We start from the raw sequence: 16,064 nt of genomic DNA on the forward strand, positions 1-16,064 counted from the left end.
AATAATAATAATATCTTTATTTACTACCAGTACATGTACAAGGTATACAAGTACATGTACAAGGTATACAAGTACATGTACAAGGTATACAAGTACATGTACAAGGTATACAAGTACATGTACAAGGTATACCAGTACATGTACAAGGTATACAAGTACATGTACAAGGTATACAAGAACATGTACAAGGTATACAAGTACATGTACAAGGTATACAAGTACATGTACAAGGTATACAAGTACATGTACAAGGTATACAAGTACATGTACAAGGTATACAAGTACATGTACAAGGTATACAAGTACATGTACAAGGTATACAAGTACATGTACAAGGTATACAAGTACATGTACAAGGTATACAAGTACATGTACAAGGTATACCAGTACATGTACAAGGTATACAAGTACATGTACAAGGTATACAAGTACATGTACAAGGTATACAAGTACATGTACAAGGTATACCAGTACATGTACAAGGTATACAAGTACATGTACAAGTTATACAAGTACATGTACAAGGTATACAAGTACATGTACAAGGTATACAAGTACTGTAACATGTATACAAGTACATGTACAAGGTATACAAGTACATATACAAGGTATACAAGTACATGTACAAGGTATACAAGTACATGTACAAGGTATACCAATACATGTAAAAGGTATACAAGTACATGTACAAGGTAAACCAGTACATGTACAAGGTATACAAGTACATGTACAAGGATTACCAGTACATGTACAAGGTATACAAGTACATGTACAAGGTATACCAGTACATGTACGAGGTATAACAGTACATGTACAAGGTATACAAGTACATGTACAAGGTATACAAGTACATGTACAAGGTATACAAGTACATGTACAAGGTATACAAGTACATGTACAAGGTATACAGACCATAGCTGACATCAGTGACATACTACTATATAGAAAGCCGCTTGTTATGCTGAGCATTTCCCGCAAATTAGGTCAGTTTTGTCCCAGGGTGTGACCCACACCAGTCCACTAACACCCAGGATGTGACCCACACCAGTCCACTAACATCCAGGATGTGACCCACACCAGTCCACTAACTCCCAGGATTTGACCCACACCAGTCCACTAACATCCAGGATGTGACCCACACCAGTCCACTAACACCCAGGATGTGACCCACACCAGTCCACTAACACCCAGGATGTGACCCACACCAGTCCACTAACATCCAGGATGTGACCGACACCAGTCCACTAACATCCAGGATGTGACCGACACCAGTCCACTAACATCCAGGATGTGACCCACACCAGTCCACTAACGCCCAGGATTTGACCCACACCAGTCCACTAACATCCAGGATGTGACCCACACCAGTCCACTAACACCCAGGATGTGACCCACACCAGTCCACTAACACTCAGGATGTAACCCACACCAGTCCACTAACACCCAGGATGCGACCCACACAAGTCCACTAACACCCAGGATGACCCACACCAGTCCACTAACACCCAGGATGTGACCCACACCAGTCCACTAACATCCAGGATGTGACCGACACCAGTCCACTAACATCCAGGATGTGACCGACACCAGTCCACTAACATCCAGGATGTGACCCACACCAGTCCACTAACGCCCAGGATTTGACCCACACCAGTCCACTAACATCCAGGATGTGACCCACACCAGTCCACTAACACCCAGGATGTGACCCACACCAGTCCACTAACACTCAGGATGTAACCCACACCAGTCCACTAACACCCAGGATGCGACCCACACAAGTCCACTAACACCCAGGATGACCCACACCAGTCCACTAACACCCAGGATGTTACCCACACCAGTCCACTAACACCCAGGATGTGACCCACACCAGTCCACTAACACCCAGGATGAGACCCACACCAGTCCACTAACACCCAGGATGTGACCCACACCAGCCCACTAACAACCAGGATGTGACCCACACCAGTCCACTAACACCCAGGATTTGACCCACACCAGTCCACTAACATCCAGGATGTGACCCACACCAGTCCACTAACACCCAGGATGTGACCCACACCAGTCCACTAACACTCAGGATGTAACCCACACCAGTCCACTAACACCAAGGATGCGACCCACACAAGTCCACTAACACCCAGGATGACCCACACCAGTCCACTAACACCCAGGATGTTACCCACACCAGTCCACTAACACCCAGGATGATACCCACACCAGTCCACTAACACCCAGGATGCGACACACACTAGTCCACTAACACCCAGGATTTGACCCACACCAGTCCACTAACACCCAGGATGCGACCCACACCAGTCCACTAACACCCAGGATGTGACCCACACCAGTGCACTAACACCCAGGATGTGACCCACGCCAATCCACTAACACCCAGGATATGACCCACACCAGTCCACTAACACCCAGGATGTGACCCACACCAGTCCCCTAACACCCAGGATGTGACCCACACCAGTCCACAAACACCCAGGATGTGACCCACACCAGTCCACTAACATCCAGGATGTGACCCACACCAGTCCACTAGCACCCAGGATGTGACCCACACCAGTCCACTAACACCCAGGATGCGACCCACTCCAGTCCACTAACACCCAGGATGCGACCCACACCAGTCCACTAACACCCAGGATGTGACCCACACCAGTCCACTAACACCCAGGATGCGACCCACACCAGTACACTAACACCCAGGATGCGACCCACACCAATCCACTAACACCCAGGATGCGACCCACACCAGTACACTAACACCCAGGATGCGACCCACACCAGTCCACTAACACCCAGGATGCGAACCACTAAAGTCCACTAACACCCAGGATGCGACCCACACCAGTCCACTAACACCCAGGATGTGACCCACACCAGTCCACTAACACCCAGGATGCGACCCACACCAGTACACTAACACCCAGGATGCGACCCACACCAATCCACTAACACCCAGGATGCGACCCACACCAGTACACTAACACCCAGGATGCGAACCACTCCAGTCCACTAACACCCAGGATGCGACCCACACCAGTCCACTAACACCCAGGATGTGACCCCCACCAGTCCACTAACACCCAGGATGCGACCCACACCAGTACACTAACACCCAGGATGCGACCCACACCAATCCACTAACACCCAGGATGTGACCCACACCAGTACACTAACACCCAGGATGCGACCCACACCAATCCACTAACACCCAGGATGTGACCCACACCAGTTCACTAACACCCAGGATGCGACCCACAGCAGTCCACTAACACCCAGGTACCCATTTTATACTGATGGGTGAACATAGACAACCGGTGTAAAGAAACACGCCCAACGCTTCTACCCTTGCCGGGAATCGAACCCGGAACCTCACCGTGTGAAGCGAGAACTTACCAACCAGGCCACAAAGAATGATTTAGAAATCCGGCAAGCAGAAGAAAGAGACATTTGTGCAAAATTTTGGAATCATTATTAAGGAAACGTTTCGACCGCCAGTGTTTTCTCTGTATTGGACAGACGAAGCCACTGACTGGTGTGTGTGGTTGTGGTGGCAGGCTGTTGACTGGTTTGTGTGGTTGTGGTGACAGGCTGTTGCCTGGTGTGTGTGGTTGTGGTGGCAGGCTGTTGCCTGGTGTGTGTGGTTGTGGTGGCAGGCTGTTGACTGGTGTGTGTGGTTGTGGTGGCAGGCTGTTGACTGGTGTGTGTGGTTGTGGTGGCAGGCTGTTGACTGGTGTGTGTGGTTGTGGTGGTAGGCTCTTGCCTGGTGTGTGTGGTTGTGGTGGCAGGCTGTTGACTGGTGTGTGTGGTTGTGGTGGCAGGCTGTTGACTGGTGTGTGTGGTTGTGGTGGCAGGCTGTTGCCTGTTGTGCGTGGTTTTGGTGGCAGGCTGTTGACTGGTGTGTGTTGTTGTGGTGGCAGGCTGTTGCCTGGTGTGTGTGTTGTTGTGGTGGCAGGCTGTTGCCTGGTGTGTGTGGTTGTGGTGGCAGGCTGTTGCCTGGTGTGTGTGGTTGTTGTGGCAGGCTGTTGACTGGTGTGTGTGGTTGTGGTGGCAGGCTGTGCCTGGTGTGTGTGGTTGTGGTGACAGGCTGTTGCCTGCTGTGTGTGGTTGTGGTGGCAGGCTGTTGCCTGGTGTGTGTGGTTGTGGTGGCAGGCTGTTGCCTGGTGTGTGTGCTTGTGGTGACAGGCTGTTGCCTGCTGAGTGTGGTTGTGGTGGCAGGCTGTTGCCTGCTGTGTTTGGTTGTGGTGACAGGCTGTTGCCTGGTGTGAGTGGTTGAGGTGACAGGCTGTTGCCCGGTGTGTGTGGTTGTGGTAGTAGGCTGTTGCCTGGTGTGTGTGCTTGTGGTAGTAGGCTGTTGCCTGGTGTGTGTTGTTGTGGTGACAGGCTGTTGCCTGGTGTGTGTGGTTGTGGTGGCAGGCTGTTGCCTGGTGTGTGTGGTTGTGGTGACAGGCTGTTGTCTGCTGTGTGTGTTTGTGGTGGCAGGCTGTTGCTTGCTGTGTGTGGTTGTGGTGACAGGCTGTTGCCTGGTGTGTTTGGTTGTGGTGACAGGCTGCTGCCTGGTGTGCGTGGTTGTGGTAGCAGACTGTTGCCTGGTGTGTGTGGTTGTGGTAGCAGACTGTTGCCTGGTGTGTGTGGTTGTGGTGACAGGCTGTTGCCTGATGTGCGTGGTTGTGGTGACAGGCTGTTGCCTGCTGTGTGTGGTTGTGGTGACAGGCTGTTGCCTGCTGTGTGTGGTTGTGGTGACAGGCTGTTGCCTGCTGTGTGTGGTTGTGGTGGCAGGCTGTTGCCTGGTATGAGTGGTAGTGGATGTGGTGGCGGGCTGTTGCCGGGTGTGTGTAGTTGTGGTGGCAGGCTGTTGCCTGGTGTGTCGTTGTGGATGTGGTGGCAGGCTGTTGCCTGAGTGTGTGTGGTTGTGGATGTGGTGACAGGTTGTTGCCTGGTGTGTGTGGTTGTGAATGTGGTGGCAGGCTGTTGCCGGGTGTGTGTGGTTGTAAATGTGGTGGCAGGCTGTTGCCTGGTGTGTGTGGTGGAGAATGTGGTAGCAGGTTGCTGCCTGGTGTGTGGGGTTGTGGATGTGGTGGCAGGCTGTTGCCTGAGTGTGTGTGGTTGCGAGTGTGGTGGCACGCTGTTGCCTGGTGTGTGTGGTTGTGAATGTGGTGGCAGGCTGTTGCCTGGTGTGTGTGGTGGAGAATGTGGTAGCAGGTTGCTGCCTGGTGTGTGGGGTTGTAGATGTGGTGGCAGGCTGCTGCATGGTGTGTGTGGTTGTGGTGGCAGGCTGTTGTCTGGTGTGTGTGGTTGTGGATGTGGTGACAGGCTGTTGCCTTGTGTGTGCGGTTGTGGATGTGGTGGTTGTGGATGTGGTGACAGGCTGTTACCTTGTGTGTGTGGTTGTGGATGTGGTGGCAGGCTGTTGCCTGGTGTGAGTGGTTGTGGATGTGGTAGCAGGCTGTTGCCGGGTGTGTGTGGTTGTGGTAGCAGGCTGTTGCCTGGTGTGTGTGGTTGTGGATGTGGTGTCAGGCTGTTGTCTGAGTGTTTGTAGTTGTGGATGTGGTGGCAGGTTGTTACCTGGGTGTGTGTGGTTGTGGTGGCAGGCTGTTGGCGGGTGAGCGTGGTTGCGGTGGCAGGCTGTTGCCTGTTGTGCGTGGTTGTGGTGGCAGGCTGTTGCCTGGTGTGTGTGGTTGTGGTGGCAGGCTGTTGCCTGGTGTGTGTGGTTGTGGTGGCAGGCTGTTGCCTGGTGTGTGTGGTTGTGGTGGCAGGCTGTTGCCTGGTGTGTGTGGTTGTGGTGGCAGGCTGTTGCCTGGTGTGTGGTTGTGGTGGCAGTCTGTTGCCTGGTGTGCGTGGTTGTGGTGGCAGGCTGTTGCCTGGTGTGTGTGGTTGTGGTGGCAGGCTGTTGCCTGGTGTGTGTGGTTGTGGTGGCAGGCTGTTGCCTGGTGTGTGTGGTTGTGGTGGCAGGTAGTTGCCTGGCGTGTGTGGTTGTGGATGTGCTGGCAGGTCGTTACCTGGTGTGTGTGGTTATGGGTTTGGTATCTGGGAGTTGCCTGGTGTGTGTGGTTGTGGATGTGCTGGCAGGTCGTTGCCTGGTGTGTGTGGTTGTGGATGTGCTGGCAGGTCTTTGCCTGGTGTGTGTGGTTGTGGATGTGCTGGCAGGTCGTTGCCTGGTGTGTTTGGTTGTGGGATTGGTATCAGGGAGTTGCCTGGTGTGTGTGGTTGCGGGTGTGGTGGCAGGTCGTTGCCTGGTGTGTGTGGTTGTGGTGGCAGGTCGTTGCCTGGTGTGTGTGGTTGTGAGTGTGGTATCAGTGTGTTGCCTGGTGTGTGTGGTTGTGGGTGTGGTGGTAGGTAGTTGCCTGGTGTGTGTGGTTGTGGGTTTGGTATCAGGGTGTTGCCTGGTGTGTGTGGTTGTGGGTGTGGTGGCAGGCTGTTGCCTGGTGTGTGTGGTTGTGGGTGTGGTGGCAGGCTGTTGCCTGGTGTTTGTGGTTGTGGGTGTGGTGGCAGGCTGTTGCCTGATGGAGGCAGGCTGTTGCCTGGTGTGTGTGGTTGTGGGTGTGGTGGCAGGCTGTTGCCTGGTGTGTGTGGTTGTGGGTGTGGTGGCAGGCTGTTGCCTGGTGTGTGTGGTTGTGGGTGTGGTGGCAGGCTGTTGCCTGGTGTGTGTGGTTGTGGGTGTGGTGGCAGGCTGTTGCCTGGTGTGTGTGGTTGTGGGTGTGGTGGCAGACTGTTGCCTGGTGTGTGTGGTTGTGGGTGTGGTGGCAGGCTGTTGCCTGGTCTGTGTGGTTGTGGGTGTGGTGGCAGGCTGTTGCCTGATGTGTGTGGTTGTGGGTGTGGTGGCAGGCTGTTGCCTGATGTGTGTGGTTGTGGGTGTGGTGGCAGGCTGTTGCATGGTGTGTGTGATTGTGGGTGTGGTGGCAGGCTGTTGCCTGGAGTGTGTGGTTGTGGATGTGGTGTCAGGCTGTTGTCTGAGTGTTTGTAGTTGTGGATGTGGTGGCAGGTTGTTACCTGGGTGTGTGTGGTTGTGGTGGCAGGCTGTTGGCGGGTGAGCGTGGTTGCGGTGGCAGGCTGTTGCCTGTTGTGCGTGGTTGTGGTGGCAGGCTGTTGCCTGGTGTGTGTGGTTGTGGTGGCAGGCTGTTGCCTGGTGTGTGTGGTTGTGGTGGCAGGCTGTTGCCTGGTGTGTGTGGTTGTGGTGGCAGGCTGTTGCCTGGTGTGTGTGGTTGTGGTGGCAGGCTGTTGCTTGGTGTGTGGTTGTGGTGGCAGTCTGTTGCCTGGTGTGCGTGGTTGTGGTGGCAGGCTGTTGCCTGGTGTGTGTGGTTGTGGTGGCAGGCTGTTGCCTGGTGTGTGTGGTTGTGGTGGCAGGCTGTTGCCTGGTGTGTGTGGTTGTGGTGGCAGGTAGTTGCCTGGCGTGTGTGGTTGCGGATGTGCTGGCAGGTCGTTACCTGGTGTGTGTGGTTACGGGTTTGGTATCTGGGAGTTGCCTGGTGTGTGTGGTTGTGGTGGCAGGTAGTTGCCTGGCGTGTGTGGTTGTGGATGTGCTGGCAGGTCGTTGCCTGGTGTGTGTGGTTGTGGATGTGCTGGCAGGTCGTTGCCTGGTGTGTGTGGTTGTGGGATTGGTATCAGGGAGTTGCCTGGTGTGTGTGGTTGCGGGTGTGGTGGCAGGTCGTTGCCTGGTGTGTGTGGTTGTGGTGGCAGGTCGTTGCCTGGTGTGTGTGGTTGTGGTGGCAGGTCGTTGCCTGGTGTGTGTGGTTGTGAGTGTGGTATCAGTGTGTTGCCTGGTGTGTGTGGTTGTGGGTGTGGTGGTAGGTAGTTGCCTGGTGTGTGTGGTTGTGGGTTTGGTATCAGGGTGTTGCCTGGTGTGTGTGGTTGTGGGTGTGGTGGCAGGCTGTTGCCTGGTGTGTGTGGTTGTGGGTGTGGTGGCAGGCTGTTGCCTGGTGTTTGTGGTTGTGGGTGTGGTGGCAGGCTGTTGCCTGATGGAGGCAGGCTGTTGCCTGGTGTGTGTGGTTGTGGGTGTGGTGGCAGGCTGTTGCCTGGTGTGTGTGGTTGTGGGTGTGGTGGCAGGCTGTTGCCTGGTGTGTGTGGTTGTGGGTGTGGTGGCAGGCTGTTGCCTGGTGTGTGTGGTTGTGGGTGTGGTGGCAGGCTGTTGCCTGGTGTGTGTGGTTGTGGGTGTGGTGGCAGACTGTTGCCTGGTGTGTGTGGTTGTGGGTGTGGTGGCAGGCTGTTGCCTGGTCTGTGTGGTTGTGGGTGTGGTGGCAGGCTGTTGCCTGATGTGTGTGGTTGTGGGTGTGGTGGCAGGCTGTTGCCTGATGTGTGTGGTTGTGGGTGTGGTGGCAGGCTGTTGCCTGATGTGTGTGGTTGTGGGTGTGGTGGCAGGCTGTTGCATGGTGTGTGTGATTGTGGGTGTGGTGGCAGGCTGTTACCTGGTGCGTGTGGTTGTGGGTGTGGTGGCAGGCTGTTGCCTGGTGTGTGTGGTTGTGGGTGTGGTGGCAGGCTGTTGCCTGGTGTGTGTGGTTGTGGGTGTGGTGGCAGGCTGTTGCCTGGTGTGTGTGGTTGTGGGTGTGGTGGCAGACTGTTGCTGTTGCAGGCTGGTGTGTGTGTGTTGTGGGTGTGGTGGCAGGCTGTTGCCTGGTGTGTGTGGTTGTGGGTGTGGTGGCAGGCTGTTGCCTGGTGTGTGTGGTTGTGAGTGTGGTGGCAGGCTGTTGCCTGGTGTGTGTGGTTGTGGGTGTGGTGGCAGGCTGTTGCCTGGTGTGTGTGGTTGTGAGTGTGGTGGCAGGCTGTTGCCTGGTGTGTGTGGTTGTGGGTGTGGTGGCAGGCTGTTGCCTGGTGTGTGTGGTTGTGAGTGTGGTGGCAGGCTGTTGCCTGGTGTGTGTGGTTGTGGGTGTGGTGGCAGGTTGTTGCCTGGTGTGTGTGGTTGTGGGTGTGGTGGCAGGCTGTTGCCTGATGTGTGTGGTTGTGGGTGTGGTGGCAGGCTGTTGCATGGTGTGTGTGGTTGTGGGTGTGGTGGCAGGCTGTTGTCTGGTGTGTGTGGTTGTGGGTGTGGTGGCAGGCTGTTGCCTGGTGTGTGTGGTTGTGAGTGTGGTGGCAGGCTATTGCCTGGTGTGTGTGGTTGTGGGTGTGGTGGCAGGCTGTTGCCTGGTGTGTGTGGTTGTGAGTGTGGTGGCAGGCTGTTGCATGGTGTGTGTGGTTGTGGGTGTGGTGGCAGGCTGTTGCCTGGTGTGTGTGGTTGTGGGTGTGGTGGCAGGCTGTTGCCTGGTGTGTGTGGTTGTGGGTGTGGTGGCAGGCTGTTGCCTGGTGTGTGTGGTTGTGGGTGTGGTGGCAGGCTGTTGCCTGGTGTGTGTGGTTGTGGGTGTGGTGGCAGGCTGTTGCCTGGTGTGTGTGGTTGTGGGTGTGGTGGCAGGCTGTTGCCTGGTGTGTGTGGTTGTGGGTGTGGTGGCAGGCTGTTGCCTGGTGTGTGTGGTTGTTGGTGTGGTGGCAGGCTGTTGCCTGGTGTGTGTGGTTGTGGGTGTGGTGGCAGGCTGTTGCCTTGTGTGTGTGGTTGTGGGTGTGGTGGCAGGCTGTTGCCTGATGTGTGTGGTTGTGGGTGTGGTGGCAGGCTGTTGCCTGATGTGTGTGGTTGTGGGTGTGGTGGCAGGCTGTTGCCTGATGTGTGTGGTTGTGGGTGTGGTGGCAGGCTGTTGCCTGATGTGTGTGGTTGTGGGTGTGGTGGCAGGCTGTTGCCTGATGTGTGTGGTTGTGGGTGTGGTGGCAGGCTGTTGCCTGGTGTGTGTGGTTGTGGGTGTGGTGGCAGGCTGTTGCCTGGTGTGTGTGGTTGAGGATATGATCACAAACTACTGACAGTTGTGCGCGATTAGGAGACTCTCTCACATGTTATCATTAGTATAAGCAAGAAAAAACGCTGCTATTGCTATGCAATAACCTCGTGCTGTGTAATAACCTTGTCGTGCTGTGTAATAACCTTGTCGTGCTGTGCAATAACCTCGTCGTGCTATGCAATAACCTCGTCGTGCTATGCAATAACCTCGTCGTGCTATGCAATAACCTCGTCGTGCTATGCAATAACCTCGTCGTGCTATGCAATAACCTCGTCGTGCTATGCAATAACCTCGTCGTGCTATGCAATAACATCGTCGTGCTATGCAATAACATCGTCGTGCTATGCAATAACCTCGTCGTGCTATGCAATAACCTCGTCGTGCTATGCAATAACCTCGTGCTATGCAATAACATCATCGTGCTATGCAATAACCTCGTCGTGCTATGCAATAACCTCGTCGTGCTATGTAATAACCTCGCCGTGCTATGCAATAACCTCGTCGTGCTATGCAATAACCTCGTCGTGCTATGTAATAACCTCGTCGTGCTATGTAATAACCTCGTCGTGCTATGCAATAACATCGTCGTGCTATGCAATAACCTCGTCGTGTTATGCAATAACCTCGTCGTGCTATGTATTAACCTCGCCGTGCTATGCAATAACCTCGTCGTGCTATGCAATAACCTCGACGTGCTATGCAATAACCTCGTGCTATGCAATAACCTCGTGCTATGCAATAACCTCGTCGTGCTATGCAATAACCTCGTCGTGCTATGCAATAACCTCGTCGTGCTGTGCAATAACCTCGACGTGCTATGCAATAACCTCGTCGTGCTATGCAATAACCTCGTCGTGCTATGCAATAACCTCGTCGTGCTATGCAATATCCTCGACGTGCTATGCAATAACCTCGTGCTATGCAATAACCTCGTCGTGCTATGCAATATCCTCGACGTGCTATGCAATAACCTCGTGCTATGCAATAACCTCGTCGTGCTATGCAATAACCTCGCCGTGCTATGCAATAACCTCGTCGTGCTATTCAATAACCTCGTGCTATGCAATAACCTCGTCGTGCTATGCAATAACCTCGTCGTGCTATGCAATAACCTCGTAGTGCTATGCAATAACCTCGTCGTGCTATGCAATAACCTCGTCGTGCTATGCAATAACCTCGTCGTGCTATGCAATAGCTTCGTATCATTTTGTAAACGTCTATTATTGCTCCCTAGAAAAATAACTTTACCTTAACTAACACTCGACTTGTATCCACTTATATCCCCCAGTACAGTTGGTTGAAAGTCTTGGTCCCCTTACACTTATTTCAACTCTTAGTTTACTTAAAGCTTCCCTACTTTTCTCTCAGTTAACACCTTAATAACTTTAACAGCCTTTATTCTGCAAGGAGGCTTTAGGTTCCTGGTTTTTTCTCTGTAAAGCTTCCAAATTTTCTTTCGGGCACTGTAAAGCTTAGTCCCAATTCTCGAAAGTTTAAAACATTTCCAGTATACAAATTTGTTGGAAGATGGTATTAGTGCTGCAGATTTGTTGAAAGATGGTATTAGTGCTGCAGATTTGTTGAAAGATGGTATTAGTGCTGCAGATTTGTTGAAAGATGGTATTAGTGCTGCAGATTTGTTGAAAGATGGTATCAGTGCTGCAGATTTGTTGAAAAGAGTGGTATTAGTGCAGCAGATTTGTTGTGGTATTAGTGCTGCAGATTTGTTGCTGGTATTAGTGCTGCAGATTTGTTGGAAGATGGTATTAGTGCAGCAGATTTGTTGGAAGATGGTATTAGTGCTGCAGATTTGTTGGAAGATGGTATTAGTGCTGCAGATTTGTTGGAAGATGGTATTAGTGCTGCAGATTTGTTGGAAGATGGTATTAGTGCAGCAGATTTGTTGGAAGATGGTATTAGTGCTGCAGATTTGTTGGAAGATGGTATTAGTGCTGCAGATTTGTTGGAAGATGGTATTAGTGCAGCAGATTTGTTGGAAGATGGTATTAGTGCTGCAGATTTGTTGGAAGATGGTATTAGTGCTGCAGATTTGTTGGAAGATGGTATTAGTGCAGCAGATTTGTTGCAAGATGGTATTAGTGCAGCAGATTTGTTGAAAAGAGTGGTATTAGTGCAGCAGATTTCCGCTAACTCATTGACTCATTTCTGTTACAACTTTCTCTTCTCTCCTTATCTCCATCAAACTCTTCCTCAGTGTATGTATGTAGTGTACTGGTGTGTTGCATGTGTAATTAAGTGTAAGTGTAAATTAAAGAGGATTCACTTTATTTAGGCCCTGTCTTGTTACCACCTGCTGCCCGGTGCGATCAGGGACGTTATCACTAAGAAAATCAGGAAACCTGATGGTTAGACGTCATGAGCGGCACGCATATTAGACACACCAGGTGGAGATAGATTAGCCATAGTCGATGTAATTTGTTCAGTATTCAATCACGAAGCTGTTCGGGTGTCAATCTCCGTACCAACAGATTGGGCAACTCGCCAGCAACGCTGAAGCGGTAAATTGGGAAGAGAATTTAAAGGAAATGATGTCAACCAGAGCTGGCTCACAATGATGGCATTACGAGATACACTACAGGTACACTACAGGTACCCATATCACAAACCAAAGTACTTTTCATAGGACCTGCAGTACCAGGTAGTGATTATGATGCTACTGATGCTTCGGTTTGACATTGTTCCAGACTCTGGAGCAACGCTCTTCTCCTGGCTGAGGGACTGACCACCACAAAACTACGTCTGATTACACAGTTTTTGCATCTCTGTTTCTGCTGCCTCCTCTGTACTCGACTGAAGAAGCCTACTATATAGGCGAAACGTGTCTTGACAGTCTCTAGTCGTGCTATAAAACAGAATTAATCGCAATCTAAGAACAAAGAAAAACGAGAAGTGAAGTATACACAGAGTAATATTTTAAGTTTAACATATATTCCGTTACCAGAAGGAATACACATTTATATACAACTATGCACAGAGTTCAAGGACAGGTTTAACATATACTCTCGGCTACCACAGTGATAATACACCCTGAAAGGAAGTTATGAGAATAGTGTTTGATAACTAGATGCAAGAGAGAGAATTTGTCTGAGGTCTTCCTAGAAGCAGGATAGCTTTCCCTAAGCTAGTAATCCTCCCTCTGAAACATCAAAAGGCCGCAGCACTCCGTTAGGTACCGCAAAACTAAGGTGGTCGACTAAACCGTGCTTCTAGCTGGCTAAGATGACATACAGAATAGTAGTTTTTGCATACAGGGCAAATCTTCACCTGTCTAGACATCTTGCCTTTGCACTCTAACCATGCCACAACCAAAATATTTTATCCTCAAAATAACGAAGACATTATTGTCCAGATAACCGTCACATGTTATCGTAAGGATAACCAACACGACAGCAAGGTCATCTCTAGCCTCTAGGATTAGTGTATAATTACCTCTTCCAGGGCAAGAGAAGGCTACACCATCATTAAAGACGATATCCGTGACTATCGTCTGGTAATATCGACTCGACGGCTGTCAATAGACCGTCAACATAACATCGACTACCCACACGCAATCATCCGCTGGTCAGAAGCCGCCAAGCCATTATTGATTGCTCTGGCCTCTGACCTACCAACCGCTTCCAAAACAACCAGAGAGGCTCATAGATTGGAATGAAACACCCGTCCTGTGGGTCATTCAGCTTACTGTGACTTTCTACTTCACCGGTTCTCTAAGCTGATTACACTCGTATCATTAAGCTTTCACTTGTCATTCAGCGTTAAGACTGAAGAGAAGAGGTTGTTGAACAAGGTTTTGATTACCTTTCACGCTCAGTGAACTTTTATATTACTGAAATGCTTGCTGGGGACCTAGGTAATCTTTATGATTACCGAGGTGCCTGTAGGGCCCTCGGTGAACTTTATGATTACTGAAGTGCCATCTGGGACCTCGATAAACTTTATAATGACTGAAGTGCCTTCTGGGACCTCGATGAACTTTATAATGACTAAAGTGCCTTCTGGGACCTCGATGAACTTTATAATTACTGAAGTGCCTTCTGGGACCTCGATGAACTTTATAATTACTGAAGTGCCTTCTGGGAACTCGATGAACTTTATAATTACTGAAGTGCCTTCTGGGACCTCGATGAACTTTATAATTACTGAAGTGCCTTCTGGGACCTTGATAAACTTTATAATTACTGAAGTGCCTTCTGGGACCTCGATGAACTTTATAATTACTGAAGTGCCTTCTGGGACCTCGATGAACTTTATAATTACTGAAGTGCCTTCTGGGACCTCGATGAACTTTATAATTACTGAAGTGCCTTCTGGGACCTCGATGAACTTTATAATTCCTGAAGTGCCTTCTGGGACCTCGATGAACTTTATAATTACTGAAGTGCCTTCTGGGACCTCGATGAACTTTATAATTACTGAAGTGCCTTCTGGGACCTCGATGAACTTTATAATTACTGAAGTGCCTTCTGGGACATCGATGAACTTTATAATTACTGAAGTGCCTTCTGGGACCTTGATGAACTTTATAATTACTGAAGTGCCTTCTGGGACCTCGATGAACTTTATAATTACTGAAGTGCCTTATGGGACCTCGATGAACTTTATAATTACTGAAGTGCCTTCTGGGACCTCGATGAACTTTATAATTACTGAAGTGCCTTCTGGGACCTCGATGAACTTTATAATTACTGAAGTGCCTTCTGGGATCTCGATGAACTTTATAATTACTGAAGTGCCTTCTGGGACATCGATGAACTTTATAATTACTGAAGTGCCTTCTGGGACCTCGATGAACTTTATAATTACTGAAGTGCCTTCTGGGACCTCGATAAACTTTATAATTACTGAAGTGCCTTCTGGGACCTCGATGAACTTTATAATTACTGAAGTGCCTTCTGGGACCTCGATGAACTTTATAATTACCAAGGCACCTATAGGGACGTCAAGGAAATTTTGGAAGAGTCTTTTAACAAATGATATTTTGAAGTGGTGATGATAATTTTAACTTGGTATGATAGTATTAACATGTGTTAAATGTTCAAGTTTGTTAACTTTGCCTAATTTGATCCTTGTTATTATTATGTTGCGTATTTATTATGGCTGTAAACATTGAGATGCCTGATCAACCAGGCTGTAATGGATATGTGGGGATGTGGGCCACCAACAACAACAACCTGGTTGACCAGGAAAACACCAGGTAAGCACCGGGAGTAGAAAAACTCTCAAAACTCGCCAAAGGTATAAAGATAAACGTGGTCACACTGCTTGGTAAGTCTTACAACAACTGCAAAACTTCAAGTTTTACCTAAAATATGTAAATTTTCACACTTGATTGAAACTCCTGCTAGAGTTGCCTTTTTTACAGTGATTTACATGATTTACAATGATTTACATGATTTACAATGATTTACAAGATTTACAATGATTTACATGATTTACATGATTTACAATGATTTACATGATTTACAATGATTTACATGATTTACAATGATTTACATGATTTACATGATTTACAATGATTTACAATGATTTACAATGATTTACATGATTTACAATGATTTACATGATATACATGATTTACAATGATTTACAATGATTTACAATGATTTACAATGATTTACATGATTTACAATGATTTACATGATTTACATGATTTACAATGATTTACATGATTTACAATGATTTACATGATTTACAATGATTTACATGATTTACAAGGATTTACATGATTTACAATGATTTACATGATTTACAATGATTTACAATGACTTACAATGATTTACATGATTTACAATGATTTACATGATTTACAAGGATTTACATGATTTACATGATTTACAATGATTTACATGATTGACAATGATTTACATGATTTACATGATTTACAATGATTTACATGATTTACAATGATTTACATGATTTACAATGATTGATTTACAATGATTTACAATGACTTACAATGATTTACATGATTTACAATGATTTACATGATTTACAAGGATTTACATGATTTACATGATTTACAATGATTTACATGATTGACAATGATTTACATGATTTACAATGATTTACATGATTTACAATGATTTACATGATTTACATGATTTACAATGATTTACATGATTTACAATGATTAACATGATTTACAATGATTTACAATGATTTACATGATTTACAATTATTAACATGATTTACAATGATTTACAATGATTTACATGATTTACATGATTTACA

At 48.8% G+C, this 16,064-nt stretch overlaps 1 protein-coding gene across 1 annotated transcript in view; it reads right to left on the reverse strand.

Moving 5' to 3' along the window:
• Positions 1–16,064, reverse strand: part of LOC138855390 (uncharacterized) — a 465,601-nt gene that overhangs the window by 332,473 nt on the left and 117,064 nt on the right. The window lies entirely within an intron of this gene.

Source organism: Cherax quadricarinatus, chromosome 92, assembly GCF_038502225.1.
Source record: "Cherax quadricarinatus isolate ZL_2023a chromosome 92, ASM3850222v1, whole genome shotgun sequence".
Classification (NCBI taxonomy): domain Eukaryota; kingdom Metazoa; phylum Arthropoda; class Malacostraca; order Decapoda; family Parastacidae; genus Cherax; species Cherax quadricarinatus.